Here is a 16,508-nt window from a genome sequence, read left to right as displayed (position 1 = left end):
GGACCTGGAAACAATCTAGATGCCCACCAACCAAAGAATAGACTAAGAAAATGTTGTACATATACACAATGAAGTACTTACTACTCAGCAGTGAAAAACAATGACATCATGAAATTTACAGGCAAATGGATGGAACTAGAAAATATCATCCTGAGTGAGATAACCCAGACTCAGAAGGACAAACATGGTATGTACTCACTCAGAAGTGGATACTAGATGTAAAGCAAAGGAGAACCAGACTACATCCCACATATACAGAGAAGATAGCTAACAAGGAGAACCCTGAGAAGAACACATGGATCACCCTGGGAAGGGGAAATAGATGAGATCTCCATGAGTAAACTGGTGATGAAGGGGTCAATAGAAGGTAGGAGATGGCAGATGAGAACATAAGGGAACAGGGTGGTCAAGCTGGAACAGGGATAGAGTGGGAGAGCTGTGAAAGCGATATCATGATAGAGGGAGACATCACAGGGATAGGAAGAAATTGGGTGCTAGAGGGAGTTCTCAGGAATCCACAATGATGTTCCCAGCTTAGACTACTAGCAATAGTGGAGATGTGCCTGAACTGGCTTACCCCAGTAATCAGATTGGTGAATACCCTAACTGTCATCATAGAGCCTTCATCCAGTAATTGATGGAAGCAGATGCAGAGGTCCATAGCCAAGCACCAGGTCAAGTTCCAGAAGTCCAGTCGAAGAGAAATAAGAGGGATTCTATGAGCAAGGACATCAAGATCATGATGGGGAAACTTTCAGAGACAACCAAACCAAACTAGTGGGAACTCATAAAATTTAGATCAAAGCTGTGGAGCCTCCATGAGACTGGACTAGGCCCTCTGCATAAGAAAGACAGTTGTGTAGCTTGATCTGCTTAAGGGGCCCCCTGGCAGTAGGATCAGGATCCATTCCTGGTGCATGCGCTGGCTTTTTGGAGCCCACTATCTGTGGTAGGACACTTTGCACTTCCTTGATTCAGGGGAGGTGCTTGGACCTGCCTCTACTGAATGTAACAGACTCTGCTGACTTTTCATAGGAGGCCATACCTTGTTGGAGAAGAGAGTGGGAATGTGGAGGGTGGAAGGCTGGAGGGAATAGAGGAGGGAGGAAAGGGTGAATCTGTGGTTGGTATGTAAAATGAATAAAGAGTTCCTTAAAAAAAATAAAAAGAATAAAGAGTACAGGAGAATCCCAGAGGAAAAAGGTAGATGGGATAATTTAAAGTTAAGGAAAGCTGGCTAAAAAAAATCCAAGCTAAGGCCCTCAAAAAAGAGTAAAAAACCCAACAACATGGAAAGACTACAACATTTATTGTAAAGTTATTTATGTCTTTTGAGATATAGTTGTCCCCTGTCTAGTAAACACAAAAATGTCAAAGCAGTGAGTGTACTTCCAAAACATTTATGAGGATAAAAATACATCAAATAGTACAGAAATCCATCCCTACAAAATTCTATGTAACTACTTAGTATTTTTATTTCAAAAGAGCTCCAGAATTTTCATACATTGATAACCCTAATATACTACAAAACAATCATGACAAACATTTAAATACAATTTTATTTTTATGATTACATATTTTTCCATGAAAGTACTATTTTTTAAGCTTGTATGGAGTGATTCAAATTTTGAGGGAGTTGGGTGCACCTGAGAAAAACTAAATATGGAAGAGAGACGACAAACTCAGAAGTCATTCTTCAGGAAACATTAAACTTAATTTTTGCTTTTGCTTGTTTCTTTGTTTGTCCCTCACTAGACTGGAATGCTCTGACTTGACTAGGATGGCTTGCTAGGGAACCTTAGAGATCTACCTGTCTCTGCCTCCCCAGTACTAGGGTTACAAGTGTATGCCATCACTTCCAGCTTTTTTTTTTTTTTTGCATTGATTCTGTGAATTGAGCTCAGATCCTTAAGCTTGCACAAAAAAAGTATTTTAAAACACCAAGCTATGTATCCATCACCTTACTTTTCAAAAATATTCAGTTTAATGTCCATTCCTTCCATCCACAAATAAGTATAGCTCTCATCCCTCACCAAAGAAGCATCTTTTTGGAACAGATAGAGACTATTACAGACATCTACAACTGGTCAGAATATAGAAAATAATTGGTTGTGGGATGTCTAACATGTGGGGTGTCCAAGCCAAACAGATAGATCTATAGGTCAATTCTTACACCTAAAGCACAGGGAAAATCATGGAAGATTGGTATGAGTGATTGTAATACCCAAATGACTGGCAATTGTGCTGTTAGATAATGTCCTCGAGGGAAAATTTACCTAAGAATTGTTAAAAATAGGATTGCCCAAACAAGACCAGAATAATGATGGCACCAGTTACAAGTAAACATGGATGGGGAAAATTTCACATGATCCCACTCCTGGATATTAGCTCATTGGCTCTAAGAGAGCACAATCAGTTTCCTTCAGAGATGAATTCTCTAGTATGTTATTCACACCCATGTCACATATGTATCTACATATTAATAATAATTAAAAGAAATGTTATAAATTTGGGTTGAACTGGGGGGATATGGGAAGAGTTGGAGGTTGGATAGAAGAGCAAGAGTGGTATAGATGCAATGCTCATGTATGACAATCTCAATAAAGCCACAAAAAATAAACACATACTTCTTTTAAAGTACTAAGCATGGACCTTAGGTCCTTGTTGATGCTAGGCAAAGATTCTCCCATGAGTAACAATTCCAGCCCTTTTTCAGGTTTTTGTTTGGTAAACAGAATCAGTAAATTGTCTGAGAAAGTCTTCAACTCACTGCCTATCTTAGGCTGTCACATTCAATTAGTATTGTGGCTTAATTAAAATAATTTTGTAAGGGAGTGCTCATAATATGTACATTATACCATACTTATTTTTATTTGATTCCACTAGAATAATAACAACTCTCTAACCATAATCCTGAACAAGTTCAGCTTTCATACATATACTTACTTCGACAATTGATTTTATCACTTATATTAGAAACCCTTAAGCCATTATTGGGCAGATTACAGGGAATCCTGCAGAAGAGGATTCTGTTAAGTAAGGAATGTAGGAGGCAGAGGGTTCAAGACACCACAAGAAAACGACCCAAATAATCAACTAACCAGGGTTCATAGGAGCTCACAGAGACTCAACCAACAGTCCCGGAACCTATATGGGTCTGACATATGTTTTCTGCATATATGCTATGATTGTATAACTTATGGTTCCTGTGGGACTCCTAATAGTGGGAGCAGGGACTGTTTCTAACAATTTTGCTTGTTTTGGGGACCCTTTTCCTCCTACTGGATTGCCCCATCCAGACTTAATATGATAGAATATGCCTAGTTTTATTGTGACTTGACATGTCATGTGTGGTTAATATCCCTGGGAGGTGTGTTCTTTTCTGAAGGCAGAGGAGGAGGAATGGATCTGGAGGGAAGGGGATGTGGGTGGGGGAGAACTGAGGAGAGAGGAGTGAGGGGAAATTGCAGTCAGGATGCAATATATAAGACAAGAGTAAATTAAAAATAAAATAAATGTGTGATTGGTAAGTTAATCTTAAAAGCACCAACTAAGTAACATATATTAAGTAACACAGATAGATAGATGATAGATAGAGAGATAGAGAGGGGGTATATATGCATTTTACATGATAACCTAGCTTTAGTTTTTAATAGATTTTCATTTAAATTTTTTCATTTTAACTTAAAAATCTATGAACGTTCAGCTACATGTTTTTAATATTGCACCAAGATTCTTTCCTTGACTTTGAGTTTATCAAGTTCCATCATAATATGACCATCTATACATTCCCATTTTGTTTTCTTAAGCAAATGAAAACACAAACAGGCAAAAGCTTGTCTAAAAGATTTCTATGAGATTATATACTTTTTCTGTTTGTAACAGCTTTGTGTCATCTCTGTATTTTAGCTACTTATAGTTATCAAATGTAAGCAGAAGAATTTAACTTGTGCATCTTAGATAAGATTTGAGGAAAAATATATAAGTGTGATAAGAAATCAACTCAGCTGATAGTGATATATGTTTAAATGTGCAGTAGACTATAATTACATGACATGCACTTTCAGGGTTTTGAGAGGAAGTATCAGTATATTTGATGGTTCTGAGGGAAACTCTTAACACAGTGAATTAATAAATAAAAATTAGTTTAAAAATTCTCTGAAGAAAATTATACAAGGCATTTACGAAAGCATTTAAGAATACAATATTTAATGATAAAAATTATAACTTTGGGAGACAGTCAGTATTGTCTGTGTCTTTTTATTCCTTCTCTTTTTATAACTGACTGAAGAAACTAAGTCCAACTGATCTTTTCCTGGATAGACATCAATAGTCTACTATCCCCAGACAGGACATCCACTCATATCAAAGTAGTATTCCATCAATGAGTTCATTGGACTTATTTACTGAGTGTGGGCAAGAGTTCACTTAGAGCAACATGGGTGTAACATGAATCCTAAAGGGTCTTATTAATAAAAACAAACCCAGAGCCAGGTATTGGAGTGAACGCTGAATGATAGAGAAACAGAACAAGCCACATCCAACCTCACCTTGCCAATTCCTCAGCTGATCTTGTTTCCTCAGACTGAAAGACTCTGAATCCTCATCCGAATGGATCTCAGCTGAACTGCTGCTCAAAATCCTGAAAGCTTAACCAGGCTCTAGTTCCTCATGCCTTTATACCTTTCTGCTTCCTGCCATTATTTCCTGGGATTAAAGGTGTGTGTCACCATGCCTGGCTGTTTCCAGTGTGGCTTTGATCTCACAGAGATTCAGATGGATCTCTGCCTCCAGAATCCTAGGATTAAAGGTGCGTGGGCCACATTTTCTGGCCTCCATGTCTATCTAGTGGCTGTTCTGTTCTCTGACACCAGATAAGTATATTACGGTGCACAATATATTGGGGAACACAATATCACCACATTTCCCCTTTTTTGTCTAAAATTAAAAAAGCTTATAACTAATACAAAAACTATATACAATAAGTATATATAATATATACAGTCAAGAATTATATTAACAATGTCTAGTCCATTAACATTTGAGAGATTTAGACAAAATCTCCATTATATACATTAACAATGTCCAGTCCACTAACATTTAACAAATTCAGACAAAAAAATTCATTACTTATCCTATTTAAAACAAGTAGTTCCTTTTTAAAAATAGATTCAATAATCTACCTTTTTATATTATCATATCCATATTCTCATTTTTGAGTAGATCCAAAAATCTACCTTTTATTTTATTTCTATATCTTCCCTTTTTTCAGAGTAGATTCAATGATCTACCCTTTTCTATATCTTCTTTTTTCTTTTTTTCAACAAGAACCCTATATCTACTCTCCTTTTTAGCTTTTTTTTGACCATTAGCAATTAACAACTTGTAACCAACCATCATAAACAATAACAATTATCCATAAGCCATTGAACGACCAAAAAACACCCACCCCACCTCTTGGGAATGTGGGCGTCATTTTCTTAAAATTATTTCCTGCTTGTCTGGGGACCAAGACATCTTTAGGGGATCCTGAAAAGAAAATTTTTGGGTTAATTGTCAAATCCTGAAAGAGTTAGTTGTATAATTTGTCCAGTATCTGCATAATGGGAAAGTGCAGGGCTTGTCTCAACTCCTTGCTTGAGTAGTCTGTGATCTGGATCATCTCAGCTAGCCATCTCGAAATTGTCCTGAGGAGTTTGTAGTCCAAAGTCGATCTTTGCATGGTGTTAGCCAGCTTAATTGCTTTACCATAGTCCATGTGGAATATCTTTGTAGGATCCCCGTCATCCTTTTGACGATTTCAAAGTCACTGTTAGGCGTGGTCATGGTTCCCTGCAGACATTTTTTTTTTGTGTGTGTGTGTGTGTGTGTGTGTGTCTCCTCTGTAGTTTGGAGCAATCACAGTCTGATAAGTGTCTGTCTCTCAGAACCATGAACGTTCTTCCCTAGAAGAGAAAATCTCCACAGCAATTTCTTCTCTCCACCATTTGCTTCACCAAACTTTTCCAAACTGACCTTTGCGGATGCTTTCTTGTAACATGATGATCCTGGCAATTCTTCTCTAGACAAGCAACAGTAAAACCTTCATCACCAACATGATAAGAAGGAGACAGCAACTTGGAGCAGCAGCCACTGCCTCCATGATCCCACCGCCACCCTTTGTGGCTCAGCCCCTGCCATATTTTCTCCTTAGCAAGCCACCTAGGCTGGCCTCAAACTCAGGGTCCTCTTGCCTCTGCCTCCTTCAGCAAATTCTACAAGCATGCATCACCACAACTGGCTGAGGGTAGCTCGGGTCTGAGCTGGGGCCTGCAAGACCACAGGCAAGTAGCTTTTTCTCGAATTCATACCATGAACGTTGGGCGCCAGATGAAGCATGAATCTTAAAATGTCTTATTAATAAAAACAAACCCAGAGCCAGGTATTGGGGTGAGTGCTGAAAGATCAGAGAAACATAACCAGCCACAGCTAATCTCACCTCACCAATTCCTCAGCTGATCTTGTTTCCTCAAACTGGAAGCCTCTGTGTCCTCATCTAAATGGATCTCAGCTGAACTGCTACTAGAAGCCTAAAAGCTTAACCAGGCTCTAGTTCCTGGTCCTCATGCCTTATTTACCTTTCTGCTTCCTGCCATCACTTCCTGGGATTAAAGGCATGTGTCACCATGACTGGATGTTTCCAGTGTGGCTTTGAACTCACAGACATCCGGATGGATCTCTGCTTTCAGAATGCTAGCACTAAAGGTGTGTGCCACCATTTTCTGGCCTCTATGTTTATCTAGTGACTGTTCTGTTCTCTGAATCCCAGATAAGTTTATTAGCATGCACAATATTTTGGGGAACACAATATCACCGCACATGGGTCATCCCCCAAAAGCCATACCACTAAAAACTCACCAGCATAGATGGAGTCTCCATTAAGTAAACCTTACACTCACTACATACTCTGTATCTCAGGAAGCCATATGGCCACATGCAATCCCAGCATGATTACATACATCTGGCATTATAATGCAGAATGGTTAAAATCGTAGGCAAGGGTCCAATGACCCTACCCACTTCCTCCTATGAAGGAAGCTTAAAAGTAAGTAGACTGATTTGCTGAAGATGATGATGGTCATTATGCTTAAAGTATACCATTCTATGCTAAGTCTCAGTGGGGTTAAGTTATATTTAACGACTGGGTTGGTAGATCAATGGTAGACCCCTTGACTAGTAATCATAAGGTCATGGGTTCAATCTGCACCCCATCGCTACCCACACAATCATACACACACACACACACACACACACACACACACACACACACACACACACAATTTTAAGGGGCTGGAGAGATAGAGAGACAGCTTAGAAGTTAAGATCACTTGCTGCTCTTGCAGAGGATCTATGAGAAGGCCCCAGGACACACATGGTGATTCACAACCATTTCCAAGTCCAGTTACAGGGCAATTGATACCCTCTTCTAGTCTCTCTGGGCACCAAAAATGCATTTGGTACACACACATATGTGTAAGCACTAAAACATTCACATAAAATTATATGCAATGATTTCTAATTAATAAATTTCAAAACTGAAACTGGAACTATGCAAGATATAGCACTTTCTCCTGTCCAGCTCTAATCATATTGCATAATAGGAGTGATGTATAGGTGACTGAATTGTTTTTCTGTTTCTACTATGCACTGGACCTAGTCTTCTTCCTTTTATTAAATCACACTGTGTAAAACACTATGCATGACACAAAATAGATTAATGATTTATATAAGAAATATTAGCTTATTCAAATAGTAGCTTATTGAGTTGTACTTGGTTTAATATACGAAAAGTTTATTTCTGTGTCTTGCTTTTCAAATTTGGTACCCGAGTAAATGTAATTGCTTATATTTTTCTATAGCTTAGTGTTATCAGTTTTCACTATAATTTATAAGGGTTTTTTTTTGTTTTTGTTTTTGGTTAGTGTTTGTGTATCACGTATTTAAAATGCCAAACATCTAGTATAGCTTTCTGTTTTTTTTCCCAAAATTCTAAGATGAACCATGACTAGCAGTCAGAGGTATTTATTCAATGTAAATTGTACTAAAACAGCACAGATTTGATTTAAAAAAGACACCTAGGAAATACATTTACAAATTCTGTGTGTAGTAAAAAATATACACAATATCAGTTCATTTTGATTTTCATATTAGTTAATATTTATTCTGGGGATGAACTGAAGTGAATTTGAACATGCTAACTCTTAGAATTTGTTTATTTTTAATAAACAACACTATTCAATAAAATGTTGTGTATGCATTGCATTGTCTTACTGGGCAACTATATGTCTAGTCCCAAGTCAATCCAGCTCTAATATTTATATGCATGTATATTTGAAGACATGAATAAGATTTTAGTCAGAAGACACACAAAAATACACAGACATATACACCCACATGTATACAATGATAGATTTTTCTATGAAATGTTTTACTGTGTCTCAGCTTTTACCAATTTCTAAATATTTGTAAATATTCCTGGGAGTTATGATTTTCTATTCTATAACTTGAAATTTGATGTTGGAAAATAATATAGCTTTTTTACTGAACATAAAAGAATACAATGCCATGTGACTGAAATTATTAATGTGCACAATACTGCTTTCTATGCACATAGAGAATGTTTGGTTTCTTTCTCCAGCCCTTGAATTTGGGTGTGGACATGTGCAACTTTTACTCAATGAGTTGTTGGCTGAGGTGACATGTTTCACTGTAGGGCTTGGGCATTTAATTGCTGGTACATGACCCTCCAGGACTGTTTGTCCACTGACATGACAAGTGAAGGAACACTTGTCACTCTGAAGTCCCGATCCGCCAAGGTTTATGAAAACCTGTAATGGACACAACTCACTCACCATCCTAAGTGCATGTGGTTTGAGCAAGAATTAAATCTTTATTATTTCAAACAGAGGGTATAAAATAACAAACTTGAATATAAATCAGCAGCAATAAAACCAGAACACAGACTAACCTGAACTACCTGGTATTTACCATTACCATAAAACATGCAACTCATTTTTGTAAATACACAAAACAAATTTTATGTTTGAAATTATTTTCTGTAGTTAAAATGTGTCTTGATGAAATTAAAATTACTAAATATTAAAGAAAGCTAATCTTTTTCACAGTCATAAAACAGTTTTATAAAGAGAGCAAGTTGTAGCAATTTGAAGGTTATCTCTGTAGAAACCAGACAGTACTAGAACATCAAAAGAAAAGAATAATAAATATTAGTCAGTTGGAGGGCACAACATAAACACTCTGTGGTATATTAGGGATCTTTTCACTGTGTCACAAAAAAAAAAACCCGAGACTCAAATCTAAAGGTTTAAAACTTTATCACAGAGGAAAAAAATCACTGATCAAGGTGCAACATGAGTTACTTAGGAGTTATTTATGCTTTCATTTTCTTAATAAAGTTTTTTCCTGTTTATTTAAGTTAAAGAAAATTTATGGTTTATTTTTCTCATTATTATATATTCATCTTGATCTGAGACTATACCACAGTTGGTAGTGTACTACCCTAACATTCATGAAACCCAGTATGTTCTGCACTACATAAACCAGACATGGTGGCACTTGCCTGAATCCTAGTATTTGGAGATAGAGAGAAGAGGAATGCTGTTCAAATCTTAGATGGTCTTTTAATAAAAAAAGAAAAAAAAGAAAAAGAAAAAGAAAAGCCAAATATCAGGATGAAAGCTGAATGATCAGAGAAGTAGAGCAGTCAGCCTCTAGTTCTTACCTCTACAAAATTCTCAGTCTAAAGAGAGTGAGTTTCTGTTTCCTCATACCTTATATACCTTTCTCTGCCCAGGCATCACTTCCTGGAATTAAAGGCATGTTTGCTTCCCAGTACTGTGATTAAAGGTGTGTGTCACCACTGCCTGGCTCTGTTTCCAGTGTAGCCTTGAACTCACAGAGATCCAGATGGATCACTGCCTCCTGAGTGATAGGATTAAGGGTGTGTGTGACCACTGCCTGTCCTCTATGTCTAATCTAGTGGCTGGCTCTGTCCTCTGATCCTCAGGCAAGTTTATTAGGGTAGAGAATGTATCACCATAGAGGATCAGAAGTTTCAAGTTTCCCAGCTACTCAGCACTTTCTGTATGTGTCTCTGTGTCTCTGTCTCTGTCTCTCTCTCACACTCTCTCCCTATCCCATATATGTGAATTCAAGATAACATTAATGTGGATTCAAAACCAAATGTTATTTATGTCTAAGGTTCCAGTCTACACACTACACATATTTTTCTCTCCTATTCTCTATATTTATTTATTATGTCTAGATGTCAATAGATCTACAGTTCATATACCTAGATCACTCCATTATCTCCTACATTTGTAATTTGGAAGCATGGTAAGGATAAATACCCAGGGTCTTATACATCCTAAGCACTCTGTACCACTAAACTATATACCCTGGTCCTAATTCATGATTTTCAAATTCCCAGGGAAAATGGATAAAGTCCCATAAATACAAAATAATTCATTCAAACATTCTAATATTTGTATACTGCTTACTTGAAAATGTTGTCACTATAATCAGAAATTTAAAATAATATGACAGTCTAACTTCTAATTCAGCCAATTTAATAGATATTGTACAGCACTTTTTTTTTTCAAGAGGTTGATTAAAATAAAATCTTAAGGTCAATATAATAAGAATTATTAAATGGCTTTAACTTCCAGAGCAACAGTTATCTACATGCAAGTTATCAGTATTTGATTGGTTCCAATTATTCTTTCAAGCATCCAAGAAAGACAAACCATAGACATAAAAAGCTCTTGCTCATTTGCATAGTCATAATACCTCAGTGAATCACCAGGACTGGCACTGATGCTGCCTGAATATTAATGCAGGGCCAACAGCTAAGCTGAAGGGCAAAGCAATATATAGCAACAAAGTGCAATTTTCCTGTAGAAGTCTCAATTTAACTTAAAGGTGGGCAGCTTTTAAAACCATTTTTATTATTATTTCATTTCCCATAACAAGACTGTCACACATTGCTTAAGATAATCAAGTCAGATTGCAGAATATCTTTTACTTAAATTTTAGCCATATATTATCATCTAGACATACTTTGTACTCCAGTACAAACACTTCAGCCTCTATGCTAAATATCTATGTAATGTACATGCTAGAAGTAGGAACCCCAGTTGTACACTGCATTAAGCTTAAAGGCATCTATTTTCACATGTCTTTAAAAGCTTCAAATTTATGAGCTATTAAAAGGTCAGATAGTTTAAAAACTTTGGCGCTGAATTTTTCTTTTTTTCTTTTTCTTTTTTGAGATAGGGTTTCTCTGCGTAACAGACCTGGCTGTCCTGAAACTCACTTGTAGATGAGGCTAGCTTCGAACTCACAGAGAATCACCTGCCTCTGCCTCCCAAAGGCACTGATTAAAGGCATGTGTCGCCACCACTTGTCTATTAATTTCCCTTTTTTCTTTGCCCTTTAATTTCTTAGAAAGTAACATAGAACCAACCAAACAAAAGCAGTCCTCTGACCCCACCCATTAAGAGTTCTTATAGCCATTTCTGGCTTAACTATTTGTCAGCACTAAAACTGAAGCTTTGGGACAGAATTCTTGTAGTTTCTTATACATGATGCAGATTATTTTTGGAAGAACATGTAGGAGATTATATATATATATATATATATATATATATCCTCTATTTCAATGATAATAAATCTTAAGAATCACAATTTATAATTTTTATTGACTATATACTGGCCTACCTGGCTTCAAAGAATATCCATCTGTTTAATGATGATATTAGAACAACATCAGACATAACATTCAGTAATCATCATAATAATGATAAAATATGACAAAATATCAGCTGTGATAATAACTGTTATTTTTAAGTCACTTCATTCTTAAAATCCATTTATAGATGAGACAAAATGTGGATAATGTCCTTAGCATGAAAGAACCACAGGCCAATTAATGAGTTAAATTTCTATTTATACATCTTTTATGATGATTATTAGTAGGAAAGAACCATTTCTTTGCAAACAAATACCACATAGAAAATATGAGTGATTCTATTTTTGTTATAAATTCATGCCACATAGATGTAGTTTTGCAGATTAAAATACCATTTACCAAAAGCCACAAATGCCTATAATAACAGAGGATATCAGTGAACAATATAAGCTGTTCTAGTGACTGACAGCAGAAGTATAAACAGATACCTAATTAATGTGTATTACAATTGTCTTCTCACTAATCTGCTTCAGTCCATTCCTAGAATGTTTCTTTAATCTTTCTGGTTTCCTGACACTTTGTATTGTGATGTTTTTTCTAACAGTGATTATTTTTTAAATCCAAGGAATTCAATTGAATGCAAAAAGTATGTTTGTACTGCAGAACCCATTTTAGTTCTTTATTTTACTTCATAAAGTGTGGTTTGGTTAATAGTACACATTGTTTAAAAATATTTGAGAAGAAGCAAGATGCAGACATCAGGATAAAAATAATGATGGTGGGTATTAACATAAATCAAATCATTGAGTCATAATGTTCATCATTAGAATTAGACATACACTGATTTTTATTTAGAGTAAGCGAAATGTTCAGAGAACTTTAGATATTAAAATACTGAAATGGATGCTGAATGTAGGCATGTAAATTAATACATAAGATTTGATACTGTTATGTTTTTTAGATAGATATTTGTACTCATATTTGTTCTATTTAACATTATTACAACATTCTTGAATTCTATTAAATGTGAACAACAGAAGATAGGAAACTGAGAACATGTCTGAGTGTGGTTGTTCTGTGTAAGTAGGAATGTGATACACAATGAGTATTTTGTGGTGATATTTTATTTGTGCTGAAATGTGATATTTTATTTGTATGTTAATAAATAAAGTTTGCCTGGAGATCAGAGGTCACATAGTGAGCCATAAACAGAAGTCAGGTGGTGGTAGCACGCCCTTAATCCAATCACATGGCAGGCAGAATCTCTGTGTGGTCAAGGACACAGCCAAGCACGGTGACACAAGCCTTTAATTCCAGTACCAATCAGTACCTGGAGGTCTGTATAGGCAGGCAGTGATGAAGAAGTCATGTGGCTGGGCTTACAGCCAATGAGAAGGCAGAACAGGAAAGCAACAAAAGGTTAGGCAGGAAGAAGGTCTCTCTCTTGGGAAGCTTCCGCATGGTGGTAAGTTAAGGCTAGTCAGCGACTCTTCACTATTTCTCTGATCTCTTTGGCTATTACCCCTGTACTTGGCTCTGTGTTTCTTATTTAATAAGACTGTTTAGAAATTTGTCTACAGTATTTAATAATTATTTCTAAGGAATGAAGTGTCTATCATTAACTACTGTTGAGAGCCAGGACAGTCCAGGGCTTTTCCAGAGGCCCTGATTTATGGAGAAGTAACATAGTTCCTTGTCTAAAACCAGAAACATGCTTGTCAGCTCCAGTAAGGCCCTGGTGCAGGACCTTGAAGGATCTTCTGACTTTATCAACTCTTCCTACCTTAAGGGACTACCCTTATCATTCCTAAGGCCACTGTGTGCTTGGTCTGTGGTGTACTTGAGATATCTCATGTTGCCTTTGTGCAACACTGCTTAATTACCTTTTTGTTGACTTCATCCCATTGTATGATGGCTTTCTGCTGACTTTGTCCCATACCCACCTCCTGAATAGTAGTATCTCCAATTCAGTAATTCTTAATAAACTTGTTTGGCATAAGCCATCAACTTATACAAGACCTCCTGACCCCAGCTTTCTTATTTATTGTCTCATCTCCTAGTCATCCCCATTAGGAGCCTCTCATGGAAGAATGACCTGCTTGTTGTCTAGGTCAAACGACTATCTATACCGTTAGATTCTAAAAGACTGGGCTCATATTAGCATGACCCTCCTCTAATTGTTCTACACTACAAACTCCAGCTTAATGAAGGAGGAAATCAAAGCATTTACTTATAAACAAGTATCCCCAACTTTTTTTACCTGATAAGTTAAAATAATATGCAACATTTCTTCATATTTTAATCAGCTTGACTCCGACATAATGAAGCAGAGATTGCAGGCCCCTCCTGTGGTGATATTGTATTTGTGCTGAAATGTGGTGATATTTTATTTGTATGTTAACAAATAAAGTTTGCCTGGAGATCAGAGGTCATAGCCATCCATAAACAGAAGTCAGGTGTTTGTAGCACATGCTCTTAATGTGATCACATGGCAGACAGAGTCTCTGTGTGTTCAAGGACACAGGCAAGCATGGTGATGCACACCTTTAATCCCAGTAACAACCATAGAGACCTGGAGGTCTGTATAGACAGGCAGTGATGAGGAAGTGATGTGGCTGGGCTTAGAGCCAACGAGAAGGCAGAACAGGAATGTAATAAAGGCGCAGGTTAGACAGGAATAGGTTCTCTTGGGAAGCTACTGTGATGTGGTGAGCTAAGGTTAGTTGGAAGCTATTGCTCTGAACTCTGCGGCTTGCACCCTTATATGTGGCTCCATGTTTCTTATTTAATGAGACTGTTTAGAAATTCGTCTACACCCTCTCTTTATATATTACTGAGATTTTTCTCTTTTGTCTTTGTATACCTTCGAGAGTTAAACAATATGCTTATGCGACACACATTTTCATTTATCAAACTCATTCATTCAGTGATGTTCATGGGAAGAGGACAAAGCCTGCCTTGGCCAACTAAGGGTGACATTCAGTCACAGGAGATTATGATATGGAACTCTGTGTTACTCTGTCTTTTGCCTAATGCTGCAGCCATTCAGAGCACCCAAAGGGTATAATTTTAATGAAAATAATAAATGAAATGAAGCTCTTATCATTAAGTATACAAGTAGGATGATTATAATGCATTTCAGTCTTGATCTGTGCCCCTCTTTATATCTCGATGAAAAATCTATGTACCAACCTAGGGAAAGGAGTCACTACTTAAGGCAGAAACCAAGCTATTAGACATATAAATTCACACAGAGAGAGACAGAGAGACAGAGAGAGACAGAGAGAGGCGCAGGTGTGTACGTGAGGTAGGTAATATATAGATCATAGCCAAGCTGAGCCGGCATGGGGTCAGTCTGGGCCATATCCCTCACCATGTCCCCAGGGATGTGGCCAGTCCACTGGGAGAGTGCTTCCAAGTTCAAGAGTTTGATGACCTGGTCCATCAACCACTTGGTCTTGGACAAGGAGATGCCCCCCCCCCCCCCGGCTTTCCAGTGAGGTCTTCATGGTGCAGGACTGTATCACTCCAGGTGATGCTCACAAAGTTCAGGATGTTCTTGAGTAAGCACCAGGGGTGTAGCATCAACTGCTCGTAGTACACAGGCATTTGTCCCTGGCCACCTCCATGCACTATGCATACATCACCTTGATTGCCTGTTCCACTTCGTAAAACAGTCTCCATAGCTGCTGAGGTCAAAGCCTGAGATGGTGACCTTGCAAGAGATCATGGAGTGCACCCAGGCCCAGCCGTCTACACCATTAGCAGAAATTTGGAGTTGGGGAACAGGTGTGTCAGGTAGACGAAGGACTTGAGTGTGAAGGGGTCCTTGTTACATAGCATGAGCATGCATACTGGCTCACCATGCTTGGCAATCACCTCCAGGATGAAGGCCTGCCTGGTGGTGTACAGCACCTCATTTGTCACACCTGCCTCTTCCAGATGTTTCTCCTGGCCAGACTTTGACCAGGTCTACTCTATGGCCAGTACATGAGGAATGATGTGTGTCTCCTCCCCTCAACAAACCTCATTGTGTACATAAGGGTGGTGCCGCTGGGAGGCACGCCACCAACAAAGATGAGCGGCATGTCCTTGCCATAACAGTACTCCACCTGGTTGGCAACAAGCATCACCAGTTTCTCGGGCTCTGGCCACATCCTCCACGGAATCCTCATTCTGTCCCCTCGCCCCACAGCACCATCTGTGCACACACACACCTTTAACTAAGTTGCCTCCCCCTTTAGCATGAAATCTATTTTATTTGAGACAGGATCTCACTACCTTGCACTGTTTGGTATGAAACTCACTGTGTAGAACAAGCTGACCTTAGCATGTATTTTAGTAAAGATGAGAGGAAGCTGTCTTCTATCTTACTAGTCAAAACCCTATGGAACAGATTACATAGGGAGATGAGACCTGCATTGGCAGAGTATTCATACCCACTGCTTTATTGTTAATACAGACTCTGTTGCCACTTTTAAGATTGTTTCTGAGTTGTTATCTGTTGGAGCTTCCACAGAAATCAAAACTTAAGTGATGTTGAGTCATTTGTTGCTGTAAGGTAATTTCTAAAAGTTTGCTACCTAGGTTTTTTTTTTTTTTCAAGACAGGGTTTCTCCGTGTAGCTTTGTGCCTTTCCTGGAACTCACTCTGTAGATGAGGCTGGCCTCAAACTCACAGAGATCTGCCTGCCTCTGCCTCCTGACTTAGTTTTTAATGTGTAGCCCCAACATAAAAACCATTGCTTCAGAGAATATGT

The 16,508-nt window shown here is 37.8% G+C and overlaps 1 pseudogene; it reads right to left on the bottom strand.

Moving 5' to 3' along the window:
• Window positions 1-14,981: 14,981 nt before the first annotated feature.
• LOC131900017 (protein-tyrosine sulfotransferase 2-like) lies at window positions 14,982-15,924 on the bottom strand (annotated as a pseudogene).
• Window positions 15,925-16,508: the final 584 nt, after the last annotated feature.

Source organism: Peromyscus eremicus, chromosome X, assembly GCF_949786415.1.
Source record: "Peromyscus eremicus chromosome X, PerEre_H2_v1, whole genome shotgun sequence".
NCBI lineage: Eukaryota > Metazoa > Chordata > Mammalia > Rodentia > Cricetidae > Peromyscus > Peromyscus eremicus.
This window is presented reverse-complemented; position numbering and strand designations above follow the sequence as displayed.